At 39.0% G+C, this 9,872-nt stretch overlaps 1 pseudogene across 1 annotated transcript; it reads right to left on the minus strand.

Moving 5' to 3' along the window:
- Nucleotides 1–575: 575 nt before the first annotated feature.
- LOC143626326 (casein kinase II subunit alpha-2-like) lies at nt 576–9,297 on the minus strand (annotated as a pseudogene). Its single transcript, XR_013152413.1, has 10 exons — nt 9,030–9,297; nt 8,776–8,905; nt 2,420–2,614; nt 2,178–2,335; nt 2,007–2,097; nt 1,862–1,927; nt 1,111–1,193; nt 965–1,028; nt 829–897; nt 576–736 (listed from the first exon to the last, which is right to left on the minus strand). The product of XR_013152413.1 is annotated as a casein kinase II subunit alpha-2-like (transcript).
- Nucleotides 9,298–9,872: the final 575 nt, after the last annotated feature.

A 9,872-nucleotide genomic window follows, 5' to 3' on the forward strand; every position in this document is an offset into this window, starting at 1 on the left:
TTTACAATTTTCGAGCCTATCTAGGTGATCGCGCCTGAGACCTACAACTTCTTATCTACCTACCACCTAAGCAATCATTCAATACAAAATCACGTTCGCAACGATGTTACCTTGACATCAACTGATGATATTTTGCTACAAACTTTGCTACGAATTTTTGTTGCAAAATTTACTATGGTTTTTAATATGAATTTTATAAGACTATTAGCATGCACTAAAACATTTTCAATTGAGGCCCAAGATCAAATAACTTAAAAACACTTGACTTGCTACAATGGTTGTAAAAATCCCGACTACGTGCCGATTAATCTTGATTAATACCGATTAATCGCTAGTCCCCATCCCATCAGCCAACTAACGACTAGCAATTACTACAGCATTGCTTGATACAATAAAAGCTCAAATAACATTTTTTTTAATAAACAAAATTTATATAAATGACTTGCAACCCAAAACTTACAACACAGGCTACAACTAAAAAATGAACCATTCATCTTTCAACAGAAAAATTACAAAAAATAATAATGAAAAAAAAAACATTTTCACAATCACACAGCATGTTTTCCGATGAAACGAAAACTACAAAATAACATAAAAAAGAACAAATGAAATAAGTATGATCAATAATCGGGTCACGACACAGAGGAAAAAGGTACCGACTGCTTTTCATTCTTTCGCACTACACACGCGTCCGGCTGCTTTCAGCATTTCTTATTGGGGAAAAATACGGATGTGCCTGCGGTTAAGCAAACACAAACACGACAATATTAATATTTCAAAACACGCTCAACCGGTTGAATAGTAATTCAAAGAAAAAAACAAGCTTACCATTGCTTCTTTAGCAGTAGGTCTTTCTTGATGATCATACCGAAGCAACTTGTCAAGAAAGTCAACTGCCTGGTCAACCAAACAATACATATAAACCACAAGCACGAAACACATACATGAGAAGATGTTTCTTTACCTCGGGGACAGCTAAGTGTTGATTATCAGAATTAATGAACTTTGACCAAGGTTTCCTGCTATGCCTGCATCGATAGATAATTGTATTACCATTTTCTAATTTAATAAAGAAAATTAAAAAAGTGAAATTTAGCATATGTTACGAACCTTCCAACAAGTTCAACTAGATGTGGATCTAGCTCTAAGTGATACCTTTGTAAATAAGCATTTAGCTCATCTGTCCCTAATACCTATGTCAAAAAAAATAAAGAAAAATAAAATATCCATTATATTTCATGATTGTATATGTATGACTAGGTCTGTAAACGAACCGAACGTTCAGTGAACCGTTCGGCATGTAGTACGTTTATGTTCATTTATTTAATACATGAATAAACATGAACAAGTATGAACAAGTTTTTTTTGTTCTTCAAGTTAAACGAACAAGCATGAACATATGCCTCGTTCGTAAACGTTCACTTATGTTTATACATTCACTTAACTTTTTAGGCCCATTATAATTCCGTCTAGTTTATGAAATTAAGATATCACCCATTACAATTTAGTCAAGTTGTATTATTCTTTTAGGCCCAATAGATTGATTTCGTTCATCTATGTTCAGTATGCCTGCCAAACTGCACCCAACTGTTAATTTTTGGGGCTAATTAGGGCTGTAAATACAATCCTTATTCTTAAACTGCCTCGTTCTGACCTGGCACGCTGCCCAACCCGACCCGAGTGTTTCGCGAGGCCTAATGTTCAGTCATGTTCATTCGTTTACGTTCATGAACTGTTCGTTTATACTATTAACAAACTAACATGAACCCATAAAACAAAATCCTTTTAAAAAATCAATCCACTTCTTGACGGGTCATGATTGCCAGGTGTTTTATAAACACATCTGAAACAGCATTCGTACCTTGGCGATTTTAAGTAGCCGATCATAATTGTCATGTCCATAAAAAAACGGTTCCTTACGAAATATCTGCACAACATAGCCATTTAAAAAAACATTAAAAAACACATTTTATATAAAAAAAATAAATTTAAAGAAATATAATCACCATTCCAGCAAACATACAACCCAGGCTCCATAAGTCTAGTGAGTAATCATAATCTTGCAAGTCCACAAGCAATTCTGGACCTTTAAAATATCTGCAATCAACAAGAATAAAAAAACGAGTAGTAAATACTATTTACTCGATTAAGAAAAGTAAAAAGTATTAAATACAAACCTAGATGCCACACGAACATTATATTCTTTCCCGGGATGATAAAATTCTGCAAGACCCCAATCTATAAGCCGAAGCTTGCGTTTTTCATGATCAATCATTACATTATGAGGTTTAACGTCTCGATGCATGATTCCTTGAGAATGACAGTAATCTAAAGCCTAATTTCAATCAATACAAGGTACATTAGAAGTATATAAATGTTTGATAAACTCATAAAAGAAGCAAGTTTTAGAAATGCCTACTTTTAAAAGTTCGTAAATATAATAGCGGATGTCAAGTTCAGAGAGTGTCGGATACAGGACTTTGAAATCAGTGTTGTTCACATATTCAAATATTAGACTTGGTGTCCTTGATTGCTGATCTCTAACAATATCCAGTAATTTGACAATATTTGGCCCACCACAAAGGTTTTGTAGGATTTTGATCTCCCTCTTGATCTGCGTTTAGAGAAATATGAACAAAATGCATGTTTGCAAAACACTGCAATATGAAAAGAGCAAGAGTAAAAGTACTATTTCAAATCGTAATAAACCAAGTGAATTTTCCTACTGTCTATACATATTTTTCTTTTATAACCAAAAATATCACTAAATCTACAGCTACCACTCTATTATCCTTCATGCATATTTTCCAACAATGAGCTTTAGCTTTAGCATGCTACCTAGCTACAAAAGAGTAAGTAGAAGCACGACTAAGAACCTATACCATAGGTATATCATCTTATTCCGGAATGTAAAGTTTTGTGAATAGCAGCTTCAAGTAACACATTTTATCAAAAACCATTTGCAGCTAGGCACATTTGTGAATATTAAAGGATAAGATGAACAACATTGTAAGTTGTAACAAACTTAACTATCAACCTTGAATCTTGCAATTCTCTCTTATCTTTTTTCATATAATTGTTGTTAATAGATGGATAAAATCCTCGCCTCTTCTCATTAACCAATGTCAATATATAATACATGGAATCCCCTATTTTAGGGATATATTTACATATATTTGAATTATGAATAACAAGATAATTATCATTAATATACAATACTATTACACCCCCGCAGTCGAAGCGGGAGGTGATCGAATGCTGAGACTGGCTCGGAAGTCATCAAAAGAATCTTCGGGAGTCCCTTCGTGAAGATATCTGTGAAGATATTTGCAATCTGGTAGCGTGTCGGTACATGTACGATGCGAACCTTTCCTCGTTGAACCTGCTCGCGAACAAAGTGTATATCTAGCTCGATGTGTTTCGTTCTTTGGTGTTGCACTGGATTACCCGATAAATATATCGCACTTATATTGTCACAGTACACTAAAGTCGCTACCGATAGTGGGCGATGTAGTTCCAAAAGTAAGTTCCGCAGCCAACAAATTTCCGCCACGACATTGGCTACACCCCTATACTCAGCCTCTGCGCTAGAACGCGATAGGTCGACAGGCGTTTTGACGACCAAGATAAAAGATTATCCCCCAAGTAAACACAATAGCCGGATGTCGATCGACGAGTGTCTGTGCAACCAGCCCAGTCCGCGTCCGTATATGCCCGTAGTGCAAGTGTCCGTGTCGGACCGAGTGTGAGGCCGAGATCCGAGGACCCTCGGAGGTACCGCAAAATCCGAAGTAACGCATTCCAGTGAGACCTTGGGTGAATGCATGTGAATGCACACCTGCTGGACTGCGTAAGAAATGTCGGGGCGGGTAAATGTGAGGTATTGTAGAGCCCCGGCCAAGCTTCGGTAGAGAGTTGGGTCTTCGAAGTCGTACCCGTCGTTATCACTCAACTTCGGTTTTGTATCAACAGGTGTGGGTACTGATTTACATGTAGACATACCTACTCTTTCCAAGATTTCATTCACATAATTACGTTGAGATAAGAACATAGAATCACCGTCTCGTTTGACCGAAATCCCCAGAAAGAAACTAAGCGGACCAAGGTCTTTCATAGCAAATTATGAAGCAAGTTTGGCCATGATGTGAAGTCTTAGAGCTTCTGAGGAGGTGGTGAGAATTATGTCGTCAACGTAAATAAGAATATAGGCCGTCTCGGATCCATGTTGATACACAAAAAGTGAGTTATCACACCGGCTTTGGGTGAAACCCGAGTGTGACAACGAAGTCTGTAAATCTTTGGTACCACGCCCTCGGTGCCTGTTTTAACCCGTATAAAGATTTCTTTAGTCGACATACATGGTTCGGATAATCGCGGTGACGAAACCGGTTGATGCATATATACTGTCTCATGAAGTGTTCCGTGTAGAAACGCATTCGTCACATCGAGCTGATGAATCAACCAAGACTGTGAAAATGCCAACGATATTACCGTGCGAATAGTGGCCGGCTTTACGACAGGACTAAACGTTTCCCCACAGTCGATACCCAGTTGTTGGTTTCTACCATCAACAAACCGATAAAAGGTTTTTGATAATATTAGGTGCAAGGAGAACGTTGTTTAGTTTTAGGGGTGGGAAAGGTGGTGTTAGGGTTTGGTTGCCTTGTCCGACTACGGGAATGGTATTACCGTCACCAACAATTATATTTCGTGAATTGCCATTATTAAAAAAAAAATTGAAATTACCTGGGTTGTTGGTCATGTGGTTCGTGGCACCTGTATCCATGAACCATGGCTGCTTAGGAGGATTAAGGGCCATGGTGTGAAGAGCCTGTTCGATGTCGGTGGGAGTGTAGCCGGCGGTATAGGCCTGAGATGGTCTCGGACCGAGAACTCCATGACCGGATGAGTTAGGCCGTGAATTTGTCGGGTATGGGCAAGGTGGAGACGGCGCCCACTGCTGCCATTGAGACGCCCCCGCACCCGGGTTAGACCACATGCCAGGAAACGGTGCCCATGGATAATACCCGACCTGCGGGAAAGACCCGCGACCGCGACTAGCCATATTCCTCCCACGACCTCTGCCCCTGCCGCGTCCGCGGCTGTTACTGCTGCTGTTGACCCGTCCCCTGTCCAGATTCTGGTCGTTTCTCGCTTCTGCACGTTGATCGGAGGGTGCGTTGTTGCTACCGTTAGAGCTGACCTGTAGGGCAGTGGCTGCCAAGTTGGCGGCATGGAGTGCAAGGGCTACCCTTTCAGTTTCTTCCTGGCAGAGTTGCGAGCGGCAGTTATTGAAATCAGGCAATGGTTCCTTATTACGGATCACGGTAGCAATGGTGACGTATTGTTCTGTTAGGCCCCCAAGTAATTTCAAAACCAATTGTGTTTGGGACAGAGGAACATCAACATTGTGAAGTTGGTCAGCAAGCATCTTAATCCTGGCAATATGCAGCCATGTCCTTGAAATTCTCGAGTCGTCTGTTGGTGAGCTTAGCCTGCAGATACAGGGCACGCGAACTCTTGTTGTCTTGAAAGAGGTTTTCGAGAGCGATCAACGCGTCGTACGCCGTGGTGTCTTTCTTGAGAATGGTCCGAAGGAGGTCGGTGGAAATCGTCCCGTATATCCACTGTAGGACGATAGCGTCCAATCTTTTCCAAGAATCTTGTGTTGAGGCTGGGTCTTTTTCTTTGTCTTTGTTAGCAGCCGCAGAGGAGGAAGACGAGGACTGCTGTCTCGGCTCGAGATGGTCAGCAACAAGAAAAGCCGTGCAGTGGATTTTGAATAATTCCGACCAAGTTACGTATTGAGCACTCTCGTTATCGAGAGTGATCGGAATGAAGTTCTTAATGTTGGTGACCGTGATGGCTGGGTGAATAAGGGATGCCATGGGAGCCGCTGATTGAACTGGAGGATGAGAAGAGGGGTTGCCGGCGATGGTAGGGCCGGCTGTTAGGGTTTGTAGTGGAGGGTGGGAGGGAGAGAAAAGGATGGAGATCGATTGGCTTATGATACCATAATAGATGGATAAAATCCTCGCCTCTTCTCATTAACCAATGTCAATATATAATACATGGAATCCCCTATTTTAGGGATATATTTACATATATTTGAATTATGAATAACAAGATAATTATCATTAATATACAATACTATTAGTTATGTTACCCACTTTACCTACATGTAAAAATAGTCAAACACTCCCATTGTAGTTACATATTTGGCAACTTTATTTATTTGATCCTCCAGAAAAATCCCAACAATGTTCTTGTGTTTTTTTAAGAGAAAAAAAAAAGTGAAAGAATTGAAAAATATTTGCGCTCTGGGTTTTTTTTAAGAGAATGAAAGAAAAGTCGAAAAAAAGAAGAAAGATTTGAGAAGTTTTCCTGCCAAAATTTTTTCTTTAATGTTTGGAGAAAGATCAGAGAGAATTATTTTAGTGATGACAAAACATATGCCTAACAATAGAACTTTTAAGATAATCAAAGAGAGTCAATAGACAAATACTACACATTAAAGGAATAATTGTAAACTTTTTCTCTCCAACTCAAGAACATGAGTTTCCATTTTCCCCTCGAGAACACAAACAAAGTGATAATTTTTCTATCCCTTTCATATCTCCTCTATTCTTTTTTCCTAGTTTCATTTATCCCTGTAAATTCAAAACAAGAGAATGAAGCGCAAAATAGGAAATACTAAATTTTAAGAATACCAAAAAGCATGTGATGAATAAACAATAGTAGCTACGCAGTGCAAAGAGCCAAATAAAAAAATTTTTAAAAAAAACACTAACTCCTATATAAGCACATATACACTCTCCTAAAAAGGTCAACTAGGCAAGGCTAAGGCAAACAAAAAAATAGGAAAAGCTATGGCCGCAGCCCGCAAGACAAATCTAAGACAGGTCTATACCACCAAAAAAGTCCATAACCCTAATACAATGCATCCAAGAACTCCCATCCCCAATCATGCCCTCGGAGAGATGCAGGTCCAACAATCCTGCATAATTCACTCATCCCATGTTAGTTTGGGGCTTGGGCCTGCCTCTACTCCTCCCCTCTAAGGTGAGGGTTTCCATGGTTCTTAATGAAGCCATCATCTGTCTCCTCTTCACATGCTCAAACTATCTCAATCTCTACTCCTTTTATCTTATCTGAGATACACATGCCACCCATAATGACATGCTTACAAGCCATGTTATGCGATCAGATCCATACACATATTACCCTTTTCGGCAAACACTAGAAAAAATACTAATGAACAATTTAAGCATATGTGCAGCCCATTTTATTCAAAAACAACGTCTTACTACCTGGTTAATGAACTCATTGTGACTGACTTACACAATGAGGTTTAGTAGAAAGCCAAATTAGTACTCTAAGTAAAAGAATCCTACTCACATAGTCACATTATACAGGCAAATCCAAACATAAATGTTAACCTATATACAACTTCAACTCCATATCATGAAAAAGAAACATCTACAGGCTAAAAATCTGATGACTTTATCTATATTCTGCATCATCGCTATGTAAAAGTACCACCTTCCATAACTACAAGATCCAACCCAAACCTAATTCCATGTTGCACGCATCATAGCGTATTTTGCAATGACCGTTTTGTTGAAAAATCGGCGCATCAGAATCGCAACATGGAAACGCAACGCATCATGTGCAATGATGTTAACCAAGACAAGCCTCAAAATAACCTAGTAGGGATTGAAATCATGAACATATGACCCATTTTGGCTAAACTAAAGGTAACGAATGAACAATTTGAGCACACGTGCAGGCAGACCTTTTCATTGAGAACCAAAAAACGTTAATAAGCCAGAGTCACTTCTTCCACAATGAGGTTTAGTAGAAAGCTAGACTAAGTAAAAAACCCTGCTCACTCACATAGTGACAAATCCTAACATAAATGTTAGCTTATACACAACAGATGACTTTTATCTGTATTTTGCATTATCAATATGTAAACGTTGACTTAGGGGGTGTTTGGCCTAGCTTTTATTTTTTGGCTTATGCTTGTATTTTGAAGTAGCTTATAGCTTATTTTCTATTATTTGATAAGCTCTTTTTAAGTGTTTGGGTTAGCTTATATTCTACAAGTTGATAATAAGTTGTTAAATCCACCATTCTTTAATTTGTTATAGTAATAAGTAGCTTCAATAATTATTAATCCACCACCATTTGAGGGAAATGAGTAGCTTACACCCTTACACAAATAAGCTTCTTCAAATAAGCTAAAAAACCATCTTTAAATAAGCTTCTTCAAATTAGCTTATATAAGCTTATAAGCATAAGCTTAAAAAGCTAAACCAAACACCGAGTTAAGCTTATTTTGTTAAAAAAAAAAAGCTATAAGCTTTGTTAAAAAAGCTAGGCCAAACACCCCCTTAGTCAGTTAACTGCATGGTTGGTCCCTATGGTTTGCAGATATTGCACGCTTGATCCCTGGACTTAACTAATTACAAACTTGATCCTAATGGTTATACCTAATGGTTATAAACTTATTACTAAGGTGGTCTATGTATAAATTTTGTAACTATGGTGATCCTTACCCGCTAACACCGCTGCCAACTTGGTCGACTATTACACACTTTTTCTTTCCTAAGTCAATTGCTGCGCCTCAACACATTTCGGGGAGAACCAACTAGCTCTGGATTCGAGTGGGAGTTGCGCCTACCCGGCCTTAGTCGGGGAGTACCCGGGGATTACTTGTTGAGCAGTTGGCGCCTAGTAGAAAAATATCATACAGACAACAAATACGCTAACCTTTTTCTTCTTAACAGGCTTGAGTATCTTAATAACGCATTTCTCGTCATCGATCCGATCAAATCCTTCGAAAACCTCACTGTATTTCCCCCTCCCAACCTTCCTCACCACCTCATAATTATCCTGCTCCCTATAATAACCATCATTATTGTCAAATTCACACAAATATTAAAAAATATATAAATAATAATAATAATGATGATGATGATGATGAACAATATAAATTGAAATTAAAGTCTGATTTGAGCCCTAACCCCCACTGAACGATCAACGACTCGTAATCCGAATACTCATTAGGTCTAACGACATTAACGTCCGCATAAACCCTAGCTTTGCGCCGGGACGGCGTATGGCTTTGCTGATCATCTGCGCCAGGGTTTCGTGTTGAGACAGCGGCGGCCGGAGGCTGTGGTTGCGGTGGCGGTGCGGTGGTGTGACGGTGGTGATGTGACGGTGACGGAGAATTAGGGTTGAGGATTTGACGGAAGAGAAGATGGATTGAAACGAAGGCCTAACGGCCATTAAACGGTGTTACCGTGTTTTTCGTTTGTTTGTTTGATTCGGTTCGGTTATTAATCGAAAGTCATCGGTTATTTTATTTTATTTCGAGCTGTTTAAAAAGCTCATAACTCGCTCGATAAAAGTTTAAATAAAACTAGCTACAAAAAACTTGATTTGAAACGATCTGAGTCGAGCTGGCTCATTTTTGTAAACGAGCCGAGCTCGACCCTAGCTTGGTGGGGTCATGTCTTAGCTTGCTGGCTCGGTCTTAGGCTCGTTTAACTCCAAGTTTGAGCTCAAGCCGAGCCACGTTGGCGTTGCCTCGTTTAATTTTGAGCTCAAGTCCACCCTGGTTCGATTCGGGCTCGACTCGTGTATAGTAACAATTTTATTAATTAATTAGTTTTTGGCTAATGGTTCGGTTTATTCTGTTAGTTTGTTGGTTTTTGGTTTGGTTAATAGCTAAAACCAAACTTGAGCTAATATTTTTGCTTAGAAGTATGTGAACTTGAGGTATAAATGTAAAAGTTAGAAACACATGAAAGTATGAATGGTTAGGTTAGATTCGGTGCATTTTGGTATTAAAAAACCAATAA

The sequence above is a fragment of the Bidens hawaiensis genome, unplaced genomic scaffold (assembly GCF_021521415.1).
Source record: "Bidens hawaiensis isolate Kalapana, Puna unplaced genomic scaffold, B.hawaiensis_p1.1 tig00004357_1, whole genome shotgun sequence".
Lineage (NCBI taxonomy): Eukaryota > Viridiplantae > Streptophyta > Magnoliopsida > Asterales > Asteraceae > Bidens > Bidens hawaiensis.